Source organism: Danio rerio, chromosome 20, assembly GCF_049306965.1.
Source record: "Danio rerio strain Tuebingen ecotype United States chromosome 20, GRCz12tu, whole genome shotgun sequence".
NCBI classification, from domain to species: Eukaryota; Metazoa; Chordata; class Actinopteri; order Cypriniformes; family Danionidae; genus Danio; species Danio rerio.
The window spans coordinates 31,468,670-31,485,328 of record NC_133195.1 but is presented as its reverse complement, the minus strand read 5'-3'; the positions used below and the strand labels follow the sequence as shown (position 1 = coordinate 31,485,328).

The window sequence follows — 16,659 nt, the reverse complement described above, 5'->3', positions numbered from 1 at the left end:
CTAGTGTTTACTACACAGAGGGTTTAGTGTGTTTTATTTAAGCATTTTTTTAAAGCATGATGGTAAAACTCGAACGCCAGTAAAATGTATTAAAACATTTCCTTGTTTGTTGAAAAAATTCTTAATAATGAAAAAAAAAAATACTAAATTGTGCATCTCCCTACTTCTGTGTGCAAATTATCCCACCCCTTGGTTTCGAGAGTGGTCTTGAAAAATCTCAGTTTCAAGGGCTATCTAGCACTCCCCCTTAGTCCTATGCCTTCAAGCTACAGAGAATTGGGACACCCCTACCCCTACACTTGTATGCACAAAACGAGAGGTATGGGGTAAGGGGAAGGGTTAAGATGTAGAATTGGGATTGGGCTTTAGTTTAAATCATTTTAGATCAAATTTACACCTGTATTAGGTGTTAACCACATTTAATCAGATTGAAAATGTATCTTCAAACCTTGTGACCTCCGATCAGCAGCTTTCTAAATCAAGTAAACCAACATTGTCTGTTTTAATGATATATGATGATATTGTCTTGCAAGGTATTTTTAGGTTGATTTACAGTGTTGGCAGCACATCCCAACTGATAAAATAGCTGTAAGTTGAGATCAGAACCATGCATTTTCTGAATTTTTCACTGGATCCATAGTCTGACTTTGACTGGTGACTATGATTGATTTGACCAGTTTGATTGGGTGCGGGGGAAGGTTTGCGGTTTAGTGCTTATTGGGTTTGGGGAAGAAAATCAAGCTTTTTCATAAGCAATCAGTATTGTTGCAATTTTGTGCTTTTATTGCTCCCGAAATTGCATGCTTCACCTTTAAATCCACTTTCTTTGAAATGGATGTCCTCTGCAGCATAGTTATTTCGTCAACATCTCTCCTGCCAAGTCAGCTCACGAAAGCAGCCATCTATTCAGCCGAACTACTTGTTCCTTGAGGCAGAGTTTGCAGGCAGGGTTTGCCTCGTGTTTCTTAACTGTAGAGATGTATTGAGAAGTCCCTGCCCCCGCAGTTAATTGTTTTGTTTTGCATGGAGCAGCCCAGATGTCTGTAGTCAAGGAATGGCTTGACCCTTTCTTAGGATGTGAGATGCATGGATGAAGGCATTTGAGAAAAGGCTTAGCAGCAGGCCTTTCTTTCAGGACTTTTTTTGGTGGCATAAAGCCATACATCTGTCAAAGAATCACATGGCTTGTGCCCCATGAACCTGCACTGTGCACTCAGAAGAGGGATTACCCAAGAGCCCAACTACAACTTTTCTCACAGTCATTAAACATGGACTTGTCAGTCTCATTTTAATTGCCTTAGAAATGGGAGGATGCAGATCATGTATTGGAGGTTTTAATATTCATCACGCCTACACCAATAAATATATGTGTATTGGCTTGCTGTGACTCTTTCTGTCTGAAGCCATTGCGTTTTTTGCATTTTATTTTTTGCCTTTTCCTCTCAGAATAAAACTGCATATAAATTATAATTCCTTGACATGCATGTTTCAAACAGAGCCTAACAAAATTTGTGCTTAAATGGTCTAATTTTTTTAAGTTTAGAAATAATATATTGTGTTAGTTTTACTTACTATATTGTATTGATAACTGACAGCCATGAATAGGCATGAGCCGGTATAAGATTCTGATCGTATGATAACCTTGAATAAAAATATCACGGTTTCATGGTATTGTGATTGCTGCCCAAAAATAAGTTATTTTTAAATGTGTGGCTAAAAAACAACAAACAAGCTTCCCCCCCCCCCCCACTGAACACAATATATTTTATTTTAAGAAACATTTAAAATATTTTGCACTAGCTTGCACTAGCTCTAAAACTTAATAAATAAAATGTTACAAACTGAGTACAATGGTAAAGTGCAAATTCTGAACAATCAAAGCTAAATTTAAGGTGTGAATAATAATACTGTATATTTCAAACTCTGTCAACAACACAAATTATGATAATCAAATCTGAGCTATCAAGTGAAGGAACCGACCATCATTATTCAAGTATATACTGCAACATTACAAATTGTGAAGTTGAATGGCTATATTACCCCTATGCTAAAAAAACTCTTTCACAACAAGTTGCGTGCCTCCAATAGAAATGACAAACTTACACCCTAAGCTTATTGGCATTGCTTCCATGGAGCATTTATCAGGCACATTTTAATGAAACTCTAGCGCTTCATACCGAAACTACATACCAAATCTTTTTTTAAATTGATATTGACAATGGCATTTGGTCAATAAATATCGATACCGATTTTATTGCCCAGTCCTATTTTGAACCAGAAGCTTTTGATGTAGAGGTTCCTTTTCTGCTGGAGATACTGTTGTTACCCTAAAAAAAATGAATAGAATAGTTATGAGAAACGTGTAAAACAACAAAACAAAACAAAAACTTGCATATACCAGAGGAATGGTATAACGGAAAACTTAGGCGGTTTTAAATCCTTGACTTTTCCAAACTGCGGTAAACCTTGAAACCGGTTATCGTCCCAGGCCTAGTCATGAATTACATTTTTTTTTGTTATTTGCGCATTACAATGGAGTCCAACAGTGACTTATTGAAAAAGCAATTCATATAAATCATAAACTCTAGTTTTTTTTTTTTTTAGTGCACTCCAAGAAGCCGAAAAGAAATCGAAAGCAGACATGCTGGCTCTCAGTTGCACAGTTGGCACAGTTTCAAACATAATCCAATTATGATATTGTGATCCATCACAATGTATTGCATCGTGACTTGTATCACAATGTTGAGGTAGCTGGAGATCAAAACACTTTTTGCCGTCCTCTTGTGAATTCTCTGATAATGCAAATTGACCATTTTATTGGTGTTGAACAGATTTTTGTTGGCTCTAAAAATAAAGTTTATGGTGTCATGTCAAGCTTATGAAAAATGTGGTTCAGCGGCTTGCGCAGTTATGCAAATGAAACAAAAGAAGCACTCTAGGTAGTGAACTCTGTAGTAAATGAGTGTCCCCAGGGCGCAGTGGCATCTCTCCTGCAGCTCCACTTGTTTGTCACAGAGGACATCACGAAAACAATAGCAGCTAAATGAAACAGCGGCAGCAGCAGGACTTCAGGCCTAGATAAAGGCTGAGCTTTAATTAGGCCCTGTCCATGGCAAGTGCTATGACCTAAAGCTTTCATTAGCTTGAGTCTACTTCCCTTCATGCTTCCTTAGGGGGTTCCATCACACCAAAATATTATTGACCTCAGTAGTACCTAGTCAAGGCTAAATCATAACAGCGTGCATGCATTATATGGCTGTTATCTTAAACTCCAAATGTGTCCAGATAAACTTCTTTAATAGGCTGTATGGGTGGTGAGTGTATTAAGTGCAGTTGGAAGATGAAGGATAGCAGTTGTCATCTCTGCTGCTACAGACCGGAAGAGCAGCTGGGATTATAAATAAAATCAACCGTAAGGAATTAATGAGACTTAAAGCTAATTCTTTCCATTAGATCTCTGGCCTAAATTATACTTGCCAGTGTTGGTAAAACTTTATCGCCCACTAAGATGCTTTTCTTTGAAGGAAAACCCAACTAAACATTTCTGGTATAGGACAAGAAAATGTCTCTCTAATGGGAACTGTAAAGCCTAGGTTTTTTCTTTTGTCTCTTTAGTATTTACAATGAGCCAAATAATCTAGGAAGTACACATACCCTAATAAAAATTAATAAGTTAATAAAATGTTCTCTATAGAAGTTTTACTCTAACTTCAATTTAATTTAAAAGTCACCCGTGTCCCTTTTCACCATCCCACGTTCTAAAATGATTCCTCACAACAAACGTAAACAATCTGTAGCGACAAATTTACACATGGCGTGCCTCAAATAAAACCAGGAAGAATTTCCCCATGGTCATTTGAATTGTCGCATATATCGAGTCATCAGATTCTGCACTCCTATTGGTTCTTGGATTGACGCTCAATGCAGCTGTTGTCACACTGCAGGAAGGTGTATGAAATCTTCTGACGCTGTCAGAACTTTATTGGAGGAAAAATCTGATTGCAACGGTGACAACGATCAAAGATCACCGATTTTAGCCTCGGATTTCAGGAATCTTTTAGGATTTCCCAAATTTGTCTTGGATGACAAAATCGTGGCTGAAATCTCAGTGTGAGCAGGGCTTATCTCAGTAAGTTGTTTACCAGAGACTCATTCTGAACACACTGTTTGAATGTTCGGATACTCACTCTAAATGAATTCATTTGAATCAGTGATTTGGTAACTTGTGAAATGGTCTCAGTCCAACTCAAAAATGAATTGTTTTCTGCAATTTGTGAACCAATTTAACAGGTTAACTGCTTAAATAAAGCTTGTTCAAGAAACGTCACCATCTTATCTCACCTCTTGTTTTACTCTGCTACATTTAAGAAATCTAGGGCAGCATCAAGTACTATGTTTTGAAATGTAGTGAAGTTAGTTTCCTAAAATAAATATACTGTGCAAACATATGTACTTAAGTACAGTAGTGAAGTAAAAATTCTCTGTCCACCTCTGGTCAAATCCATGATGAGCTGGAGGATACTATAGGCCTGTACAGAAACACAGATTTTTCTATGGACAACTAAAACGACAAAGTTATGCTACCTTTTGTTAAAGAATAAGCTGGAGATTGTTTCCCCCATGCAAAAACTGCGTTTGTTCTCTCATTACCTTTAGCATTCATGGAGGAAGGGCAATATCAGCATCACAGACTAACCGAATCAGCATTTGCCCTGTTGTCCACATCAGGTCAACATAATAACATCAGCATCAAACTCGTCCAACTGGTTTTTGCCAAGAGTCTTGAAGACACAAAGGAATATAAAGGCCTCATAGATTATAAACAAATGCATTTCACATAAAAGACAAAATGCTGAAAATCTGATCAATTTCCAAATTGTATCTAAATAATATGTGCCTATATCTATGAATGATGTACAGGAAAAATCTTTGAAAACACAATTCTAACTTTGAACTATGCAAATAACACCAGAGGAGGGCCACCCAATGAAAACAACTAACTGATGCAGGTGCCTTCCACAAGCTGAGCAGGTTGCTGCCTTTCAGATCCAGTGTTGTGATTGGAACTAAAAGGCAGCAACCTCAGGTGCTCAGCTGGTGGCAGACACCTGCATCATCAGTACATCCTTAAGCAGAAGTGAAAATATATCATGTTACCTTATTTTAGAATAAAGTTTTACAATTTTAGGCTCAAGTTTATCTTCACATAAGGTAACTTGGATTAATTCATCACAACTTCCAACTTAATCACTGTCATTATTCAATCATATGCACTTCATTCATGTTCCATTTAGAAGTTGTTTGTTATGCTTGCCATTCTTTTGTTGTTGTAAAAAAACTTCAATTATTACATTTGTCTTTCTTGTGTTTGATAGTACAGGCTCAGCAAGTTATACAATACCCCACATATACTTCAGATTGGCCAGGTGAAAAACAATGACAGATGGTGAACTTATTTATTGAATTCTCTTCTCAACAATATTTAATTATTATTTATTGTAGTTATTAACCTCCATGTCTGGTGCCTTGTTTAAAAAGAATAGAATCATCACGTTCGGCTTAAGTTAAGGTTAATCAAAAGCTCAATATTGCTATTAATACCCATATTAATATTCTCATTTGTGACCAAAAATATAACTACAGATTTGGTGCCCCAAGTGAGGCCAAATAATATCACGATCACAGTGGGAGTTGGAAGTATACGCTGCTTTTGCATCTGCAGTCCACTTTGTTTTGTGGCTGAGTTGATTTATTCCACACTGGCTGAGTCTTCCATTCGTTGCTCTTCCAGATATAACAGCTTCCCCCTTAACACGCACAGTCGGTTCCCAGGCATGCAGTGAAAAACAGCTGAATGCCTGTTTGTCTTTTATATCTCACCTTCAAACGTGATAGACGCATCGATTTCTGCACATCAAAGTATTTCTCAATTGTCTGTTTGTGTTCACATCTTCTATTGATTTAAAGTGATAGTTATTCTCAAAAATGAAATTCTGTCATTTACTTGGCTTCAGAAATTTCAAAAATGTTCATTAGTACATAAAATTGAGTAATTAATGCAACTTTTCAATGTCTGACTGTTAATTTCACATAAATGTTGTTTGAATGTTCTATTCTGCCGCCCTAGACGCGACTATAACTGAGGCGCGGGTGGCGAGGGTAGTTTAGGGGATGCCACCCTCTCGATTCTGCCGCGCTAGACGCGGATATAACTGAGGCGCGGGTGGCGAGGGTAGTTTAGGGGATGCCACCCTCTCGATTCTGCCGCGCTAGACGCGGATATAACTGAGGCGCGGGTGGCGAGGGTAGTTTAGGGGATGCCACCCTCTCGATTCTGCCGCGCTAGACGCGGATATAACTGAGGCGCGGGTGGCGAGGGTAGTTTCGGGGACGCCGCTCTCTATATTCTGCCACCCTAGACGCGGATATAATTGTGGGTGCGGGTGGCGAGGATAGTTTCGGGGTCGCCGGTCTCTCTATTCTGCCACCCTAGACGCGGATGAGGGCGCGGGTGGCGAGGGTAGTTTCGGGGACGCCGCCCTCTCTATTCTGCCGTGCTAGACGCGGATATAACTGAGGCGCAGGTGGCGAGGGTAGTTTCGGGTATGCCGCTCTCTATATTCTGCCACCCTAGACGTGGATATAATTGTGGGTGCGGGTGGCGAGGATAGTTTCGGGGACGCCGCTCTCTCTATTCTGCCACCCTAGACGCGGATGAGGGCGCGGATGGCGAGGGTAGTTTCAGGGACGCCGCCCTCTCTATTCTGCCGCCCTAGAAGTGGATGAGGGCGCGGGTGGCGAGGGTAGTTTCGGGGACGCCGCCCTCTCTATTCTGCCGCCCTAGGCGGGCGCCTAGGTCGCCTCTATGGAAGCGCCGGCCCAGGGTATAAAACATGCAGGTGCAATTTTGATTGCATTCAAGTTTCCATCAATTTTGTGTCAATTTATACATTAAACATACAATCTTGTAAGGACTGTTTTGCCTAAAGATCTCTTTTACAGTGTGCGATTGTTATAAAAAGCAAAATGAATTAGTTTTTGAAAATGAACCATTATTATTGTATGATTAAATAATAATACACTACCTGACAAAAGTATTGTTGTCGATCCAAGTTGTAAGAGCTACAATTAATACCTTGACTTTTAGTTGAACATATGTAAAAGTGGCAGAAGGTAGATTCCTCTGAATCGTCTGTTGAACTGCATCTCAATCATTACAAATACTGCAGAAGACCTAATGGAACCTGCATGGACAAGATTCTCACAAAGTTTTGTGAAGGAAAAAATCATGGTTTAAGGTTACATTCAGTATGGGGGTGTGCAAAAGATCTGCAGAGTGGATGGCAACATCAACAGCCTGAGGTATCAAGACATTTGTGCTACCCATTACATTACAAACCACAGGTGAGGGCAAATTCTTGAACAGTATAGCACTCCTTATCATACTTCAAGCCTCCACAAAGTTTCTGAAAGCAAATAAGTTCAAGGAGCTCCAGGATTGGCCAGCCCAGTTACCAGATATGAACATTATTTAGCATGTCTGGGGTAAGGTGGAGGAGGCAATAAAGATGAATCTAAAGAATCTTGATGAACTGTAGGAGTCCTACAAGAATGCTTTCTTTGAACACTTTCTTTTAAACTGACACTAAAATGCTGTCGTTGGACCTCAAGGTTAGTCCTCGAACACCACCCTGCTGGTTAAAACCTCCACAAGTTCTTAATCACAGCTTCTGGGCGCACCTGCTTTTGTCATTTGTTAAATGTTGCTTACAAAGTGCAGAAAGTGAACCTCATCAATGTTTTGAACAAATTAGTAAAAAAAAAGGCCCAATATCTCAGTCGGTAGAGCAGATAAGAGCCGTATAAAAGAAAAGAGAAATGCTCGTCATGAGCTCTGCACTAATTAGCTTGGCATTTGATTTTAGTCTCTCCAGGCAGGCCCACCAAGGTGCTGAGTGTACAGAGGTCCCATATCTGTGCTCCTACCACACTTCCTCAGTTGGATTATATGTTAAATGCTTTGCTTTCTTCTTCACAGCACAAGAGATTGTGCTGGAGTCGACTGTGGGTATTACAGTAATTTATATCTGGCACACCAAATTAACTTTAAAAAAAAACAAAGCAATAAAAAGGTGTTGATTTCATGCAGGGAACTTGATTCCTTTCCACCTTCTGGCATCTTACAACTACAAATAGTTTTTGGGGGCATTTGGGGGGTGCTTATGTAAGGTATAATAAGGTGATAATTACTTCCAGGGTTTTGGGCTTTTGTGTGTCCTGAAGGAAAGTGTGAGGATGAAAATATCCGGTTGTGTCTGATTTTTTTTTTGCGTTTGTATTTGAATCATCTTGCATATCATTACTTAGTCTGACTCATTTTTTTTATAGTAAACTTGAGGAACTGTTGAATGTGAGGCATCTCTGATTGTTTTGAGTGCTTTTACTGATGTTATTTGAAAGAGGAAGACTGAAATAGATGTATAGTCTGGGCTCTGAATATCCTGTTATTGAACGCTGGCAGTCAGTGTTGCTTGGCAAATATTTAGACCTCACAGAAGAGCATGTAGAGTTTATCTTTTTTATGACTTGTAGTGTGGTTGGGGGTTCGACATTCCAGCAACGTTTGGAATTCTGCCGGCTATGAGGAAACTTGCTCCATTCCATGTTCTTTAATGTGGGAAATGTTTTCTTCACATTTGGATCTTTCCAAAATGCACATAGAAGTTAATTCATGAGTTTCAGGGTGTTCGGATAGAGAAGTATTAAACCATACTGTGTCCTTTCATTGTATTAAGCTGAAATGTTGCATTACTGTGAATTCACAATAGGCAAGCTAATTGTGGATAAATTCAGCTCAATTACTTCTGTAGACCACATGCTGAGTGAGCACCTGCTGGTTTTGGGATAATGCTAGGGACATTGCTGTGAACTTTTACATTTGTTTTGTTCCATTGTTGATGCGTGTTGACTGGTGAAAGAGAGGGTCTGACTGACAAGTTGTGTTTTGGAAGATGCATATGTTAGTTTGAGCTGGTCCAGGATGGACTTGCCAGCATACATCGGATTCTTTGTGTATTTTGTTATAATCTGAAAATATTATACCCTGTTAAAAATAAAGATTCTTTTATTTATTTATTTATTTATTTATTTTTTAAACATTTGTTTAAAGATTTGTAACAGTGGTATATGTGTCTGATGTCATCATATAAACTAATATAACCATGTATTATACAATTACAATACAATTCAATTCAAGTATTTTGTGATGGGTAAAATGAACAAAACATAAATAAATAAATAAAATAGAAATAGTCTTATTAAGATGCATTTTCCAAAATTTCTATAGAGGATTCCAAATATGGCAGAAATTATCAGATATACCGCAAGCCACAAGTCAGGTTTTCAAAATAAAGATTCTTAATTATCAATAAAGCTTCCATTGTTTAGTCTATAAAATGTTTTTTTTTTTTTTTGCTTTGAGCAGATTGTTAATTATAAAGACATTATCATATGTAAAAATAATAAACAAACTTTTTTATACTTTTGTAGAAAAAATGCCTCACTTCAAAAACACAAGAAAAAAAAAAAAACTTTGAAATTCTTGTGCTTGGTCTTGTAAAATGTGGGGGAAAAGTATTACTCATAAAATCTTGGTAAATGATCTGTGAATTGTTCTGTGATCTGTGGAAATTTGACCTGTGAATTGACAATCCATCTAACTCGATTGTTGTGGCAAAGTGTTTCTTTATTTTTTCTACATCACTGCCATCGGGAATCTCAGCCACGTTTTATCCCTCTTAACTAGTTTAAATAGCAGAAATGTAAATGCAGAGAAAGGGCAAGTGTTGAACTTGATCACTTTTAACTGGACCTTGCTGCACTTATTTATGGACACATGATTTGCGCTCATGATATGCTGTTGTGTGGTATTTTTTCCTTGCTTTTTAAATGAGTACCACTATTTTATACAACACCTAATCGTTTATCAGTTGGGCAAATGGGCAGTGGCACCAGTGTGCCCTCTAACAAAATCCAATTGCACCAACATGAAATAGCATTGTGAATTTCAACCATTTAGTCACAATCTGGAGCCTTGCAATAAACTATAGGAAACTGACAAATTGTCAAATTGAATGGTGGTACATAGTCCTTAAATTATATTTTATAATATATAATTTTTATTATATATATTTTGACGGAATTTTGCTTATTTTGGTTAATGTCAATTTCGACATCTACTAATGCATTGCTAGTGTTCAGTTTGAAACAATGAACATAAGTTAATTTGTTATGAATTAACATTACATGTGAACAATAGCATTCGCTTGAATTAAAATGTAATTGGATTGAGAAATGCTTTAGAAACTTTTCAGTTTCTTGCTATCTTATTCTTAACATAGTATCTAATAGAAACAAAATGAATCTCTGTTAGGTGTTTATAATTGATGATTAAAAACAGGCTTGTAGGCTTCTAATATTTCTAAATTAAGTCAACACATCTTGCTCTTTTATTCATATGAATATTCAAGTCATTTTACTTAAGGCGTTGAAGAACAATAATCGTGTTGAGTGGATTTCCATTTTACTCATCCGTGTTGTTGTTGATTAATGATTATTATCATAACATGAGGGCATTAATCTGTCAGATGTTCTTGTGATTGCATATCCGCTACCTTATGCATATTTTCACATAAATGACATATTTACTTACATTTTGATTAAGACGTAAATGATTGTTTTTATTTGGTGTATTGCCCAGCAGATAAACAACTTAAACATCCTTCTTACTGTGACTGTGCAGCTGTGAGTGCATTTACCAGTTGGTGCCAAATTTAGATGCTTTTTACCAATACTTAAAGGGTTAAGGTGTTGTATCTTTATTTTTTATCTTAGTAAGAGCTGGAAAGTGAAGTACTGGTGCTTTTGATACTTCTGCTTCTTTGAGATTCAGTGGTGCAGCGTGGCATTTGGAATTTAGAGTGGAAACCGGAAACCTCCTGGTGGTCTGCCAAATAGTATTGGATCCTCATGCAGACATTTCAAGCCCTTTTCCCTGTAATAGTTTTCAGATTTAATCTGACATGCTCATAAGACAGGTTTGTAGAGTCCTCACCATGGAGGGAAGCTTGAAAGCCTGATGAAAATACTCAGAAAACAAATACGACATTAGGGGCCAAAGAACACAAAGCCCCTTGGTACGTGAACGCCATCCAAAGGCTGAAATAAATAAATCCCAGACTGGAGGAATTTGACTTTTTATTTTTTTCCTTCACGTTTTTTGGAGAAGGGCTTGGCCGAGATGCTGTGAAAGCAGCTGTAGGATAGTGTGGTTTTGGCTCAGCTGCTGTTATGGATTTAACAGGGTTCTTCCTCTTCCCGCCTGACACTGCTTGCCCTGCTCTGGAGGAATGCAGACGGCCTTTCTCAGGGCAGTCTGTCTCTAATATGAAGAGCAGCTCTGCAGCTAAATCTCAGGTACCAAGCTGGATTCTTTCTAGTAAGGTACTTGTCAACCTTCTTCATTTCAGGGTTGTTCTACATTTTCTATATTTGAATCATGCTTTTAATACTTAAATCTTCACTGATAATTATAATATCATTATCATTACATGTTGTGCATAGGGCAGACGTTATATACGAGTCAGGGACAGGGACAGGGACAGACGAGTCTTCATTGAGGCCATCTTCCAGCATAAACCACGGCGAATGAAGTTCTGCACAAGACTTTTGGCCAGCGGAGAAATAAAATGGTCGTGCCCTACTGAGTCTGGTTCTCTCAAGGTTTTTTTTCTTCACTCCCATCAGGTGAAGTTTTTTTTCCCTCTCCGCTGTCGCCACTGCCTCGCATGGTTCAGGATTGGTAGAGCTACGCAACGATGAATTTGCTCTTCAGTGTTTGAACTCTCAGTAATGATTAAATCACACTGAACTGAGCTAAACTGAACTGAACTGAACTTAAACACTAAAACCTGAACCACACTGTTCCAGTTACTGAACCACACTGTTCCAGTTACTATGACCATTTATGTGAAGCTGCTTTGACACAATCTACATTGTAAAAGCGCTATACAAATAAAGCTGAATTGAATTGAATTGAATTGAATATAGTGTCCTTTCAAAAAAGGTGATGTCTGTTTCATGTTCAAAGTAGTGTATTTGCTTATTGACTGTGTTGAAAATAATTAGTGTAGCTGCTGTTTGTAATGCATTAGAACAAGAGATGTTAATGTCAATGTGAAAATGAAGTAATTTAAATAAAGGTGTATTTAAACAAACATATAACACAGAAGTGTTTCTAGCAAAACTAGAGCTGTGGTGAAAAAATGCTTGAGATCCTAATGCTGCATCGATAGTGAGATTTTCTAAGTGTAAACAATCAAAATCTCTTGAATCGATTTTGATATTGTAACAGTAGATGGCGCTATATGTTTTATCAACATTTGTACTCTGCTTGCACCCAATTCCTTACAAATACCGCTTGAACCTAAAATAATCATTTACAAAGTTGGGAAAGTTTTAAGCGAATTTGCGAGATTGTTAATAATGAGCTGTATTTGCATTAATCTTGTGACATAAATGACTTAAATTACTGGTTTAAATGGTTTTCCAGTAAGAATGTCAATACAAACTACTGGAACAATTATTTTGAAACCTTGTCAAAAATATTCCAAACTAAAGTGGATATCTGTCCCACCACTGCAATTTTTGGTGTCCCCAAGGATTGGACCCGATTTACATTTAAACAGTTAGAGGTACTTGTCTTTACCTCATTATTAGCTAGACGTCGGATCTTATTTCTGTGGAAGTCGTCTAAACCACCAAGTGTTTCACAGTGGCTTGTGGACACCATGTACTTTCTGAAGGTAGAAAAGATCAGATGCTCTCGCTCTGCCAGTTACACATCTTTTTACGATAAATGGCAACCCCTCATAACTTACTTTCAGTCGCTTCTAAGTTTGTCCACTGATAGTATTTTTCCAATTCATTGACATCACCTCCCCCCCCCCCACTTTTATAATGTTTTTATTTACTTATTAGTTTTTTTTTACTATTATTATTTTATTTACTCCTTTTTATTTAATATTGTTGCTGTTATTATTGTCATGTTATTTATCATTATTTTTTATATATAAATATTTTATTGTTCTGTCACAAAAGTTTAAAAGTGGAAAGTCTTTCACTATGTCTGTCATATCAGTCATTTATGTTCTTTTCACTCAATAAAAAAAAAGAATGTCAATACATTTTGAAAGTCTCAAATTTGATCTTTTGAAATGAATTTCGACAAGCTATAATAATTTCTTGGCTAGTATTAGACCGTCATAGGTAAGTAAATTACTCTAAAAACATAATCGACTACAGTTCTCTGAGTTCAGGTTCCCTGAGAATGGAAACATTCATTCAGATTTTTCATTTAAAACAGCTGATTTATAAAAAAACATGTACATGTCTGATTACCTTGCATATTATTTCCCTATGATAAAAAGACAGCTTGTCAGTAGAATAGTATGTCTGTATTCAAATTACTCTTAATAATAGTAAGCAGAAAAGTACCCTGATGATCTACTACTCCCGATGAGATTCTAAAAAGGGTATATGATAAACAATTCATATTGCATTAGGCCACTGGAGAAGATTTGTGAATTGGAGTGAAGCATGGCAACCATAGCTTGTTGGTTGCATTAGGACACTGTAGATGCAGCAGGTCCAAGTTACATTCACACTACACACATTTATACTATATAGAACATACGTTTGATTAAGACGAAAAGGAAAATTCAGCAACGAAACACTGCAGTCTTGGTTTACAAACTAGTATTGTTGGCATTTAGCTAAATTTTGTGCGTAACATTGTCTTCAATTAGAACAATTGTAAAAATAAAAATAAAAATGCTGTTATACAATATGCATATACTCAGGCATAGAATTAACATATATGGTGGTGACCGGTCCCCTGCAATATCCACTAATGACTGAATTGTTCACACCAATAATTTAATTTCATCCAAAAAAGAAAAAAAAAGATCTTTCAATTGTCACCAACCTAGACTTGCAGAAAAGCTTTAATCACATTCTCCACTTGAGTCGTATCTTCCCAATCATGCATGAACTATGTGATTGGCTGTGCCTTTCCCTGCTGTCATGTGAAAGGCTGCTACATTATATGCAAGCAGTGGCAAAATTGCACAGAACATTTTTAATTCTAAATGAGGCTGTGCGCAAATGTGGGTGACATGGGTGTCAAAAGAGAGTGGGGATGGCAAAAAAAAAAGGGAGACAAAAGTCACTTAGTCGAGTTCACTAATGAGTGGTACTAGACCTATGTAATTAATCAAAATGTCAATTTTGGCTTTCGGGAATTGTGAAAAAAAAAAAATGTATCTTGATAAAATGAGAACAGCATCATAATCTACTCACTTTCCAGCAGTCAGCATTTGTTCCTCTGCAAAGACCAGTTTCATGTAAAATCACGTAACATGACTTTTACAGCATAGGACATTCTTTGTTTAATGACATGTATTAGATTTATAAGTCCAATATTAATATTTTACTTGAACTTGCTTTAAAACAAACAGAAATCTATAGAGTTCCCACAGTTAAGTATGTGACGTGCATGTTGAAAAGCGTATAATTTAGTTTTATTTTATGCAGGTGGTGTTTATTTTTGAGTAGCCTTTATTTTGATATTCTTAAATACTTGGACATAGTGTGTAATATTAAGTAAAAAACAACGACAAAATCAACAATTAAATGCAGTTGAATGGACAATTTACAGTATGTTTTTGGCTCAATGATTTTCCAAGACATTCCTCCATAACCTGAAGGAATTCCTCTCTCTCAGTGTTTATGTAACTGATCCCCAGCCTCATCTGTCCCAGCTTGAGGCTCATTATAGGTAATGGGCTCTCTGACAAATGAGGCCCTCCCCCTGTTGGAGGAGATCTCCAGTGCGGCTTGACATGTACACAGATCCAGGCTGGTCAGCCGCAGAAAACTAGATGGGGCGGATGATTGGCATTTAGTGGGCGAATAAGTGGTAAAGTGTTGAATGTGGTGTGGGGGATTTGATGGAGCTCCCCGTGGATTCACAGTAAGGAAAAGTGAAGAGATGGAAGCAACATACTCGAGCCACCATATTAAAAGTTGGCTTTCCTTTTTTCACTAGCAGTTGTTTATGGTGGGAAGCGTTTCAACACTCCAAACAGGTTTCTCTGGTTTGTGCAGCAGTATCCATGGTTACATGATAAAGCAGGTTTTCATTTTTTCCCCAGTTTGTTTTATTGATTGAAACCACGAGAGCGAGAAGTGAAAACAAAATGGAATTAAAGGCAGAACTGGATTATGAAACATCTGAAATGATATGTTGCACTAGGATGTTTCAGTTGCTATGCTGGGATTTCAGCCTTTCACATTTTGGACACAACGCTTGTGTGAGTGGCACCACTCAAAAAGGTCAGAGCACATGTGCAAACCACTCGTCTCTGGGTAACTGTTCATAAACTGAAGCTCATTATTTTTACAAGCTAAAAACAGCAGTATGTGTATATCTCACCGTGCTGCTCTTCGGTGTGTTTGCGTCACAGGGGTGGTCCGAACTGCTGAAAGTGTCCACAGGAAAGAAAGGCACACAATAGAGAGGAAATGAACGGGTGTGTGATAATGACTGCTAGCGCACCCGTCCTCACACACTCGGCGAGATCTCGGAGCGCAAAGATCTGCTTCAGGCCTCGGCAGATGAAACGCTATGACTGAAGATCAGACTCCATGATGGCTAATGACTTTTTTGCACATCTGGACTTTACTTGATGACATGTGCATATTTTTATACATTACATTATGTAATATAGCCAGACCTGCTTTGAGATTTTCGGCAGAATACATTTATTCTTGATCACCATGGTTACAGGCCAGAGTATTTCAGATGCATCACGTCTGTTTTGATTGAGCTGAGGTTTATAGCACCTTATGGGCATCAAAGTGACACGGCATAAATCAATAATGATATTACTGCTCAAAGCCGTGATTCGTTAAAGATGAAGTGTGCTCTGTTGTGGAGTTATTGAATGACTGCGCGGGTGATCTCCAGTCCTGTTTAGACAAACATACACAAATGCTCTCATGTACAGACCTTGTTTGGACATGCTGATGTTTTCTCTGGAAATATCAACAACAGTGAGGGATTTGAGAGTGATTATTGTCTTATACCACATAAGTGCCATGACACCAATCTGCCAGCACCATGTGACCTGATGTTGTGGCGAGGGTGAAGACGTCATGGGCATTGGACTTTTATACTGATATAAAGAACTTTTAATTCTTACTGATATTAATAATAATAATAATAATAATAATAACAATAATAATAATTATTGTTGTTATTATTATTATTATTATTATTAATACTATTATTGTTGTTGTTGCTATTATTATTAATTATAATATTAATACTAATATTATTATTATTCATTCATCCATTTTTGGGGAAAACATGCAAACTCCACACAGAAATGCCAACTGACCTAGCCGAGGCTTAAATCAGCGACCTTCTTGCAGTGAGTCAATAGTGCTACCCACTGCGCTGGCTTAGTATTATTATTATTATTATTAATTTTATGTTATACTTATGGGTATTCATAACGATGTTACTGGTAGACATCT

The 16,659-nt window shown here is 37.5% G+C and overlaps 1 protein-coding gene across 20 annotated transcripts in view; it reads left to right on the top strand.

Moving 5' to 3' along the window:
- The window catches only part of sipa1l1 (signal-induced proliferation-associated 1 like 1), a 119,501-nt gene that overhangs the window by 19,424 nt on the left and 83,418 nt on the right, over positions 1-16,659 (top strand). The window lies entirely within an intron of this gene.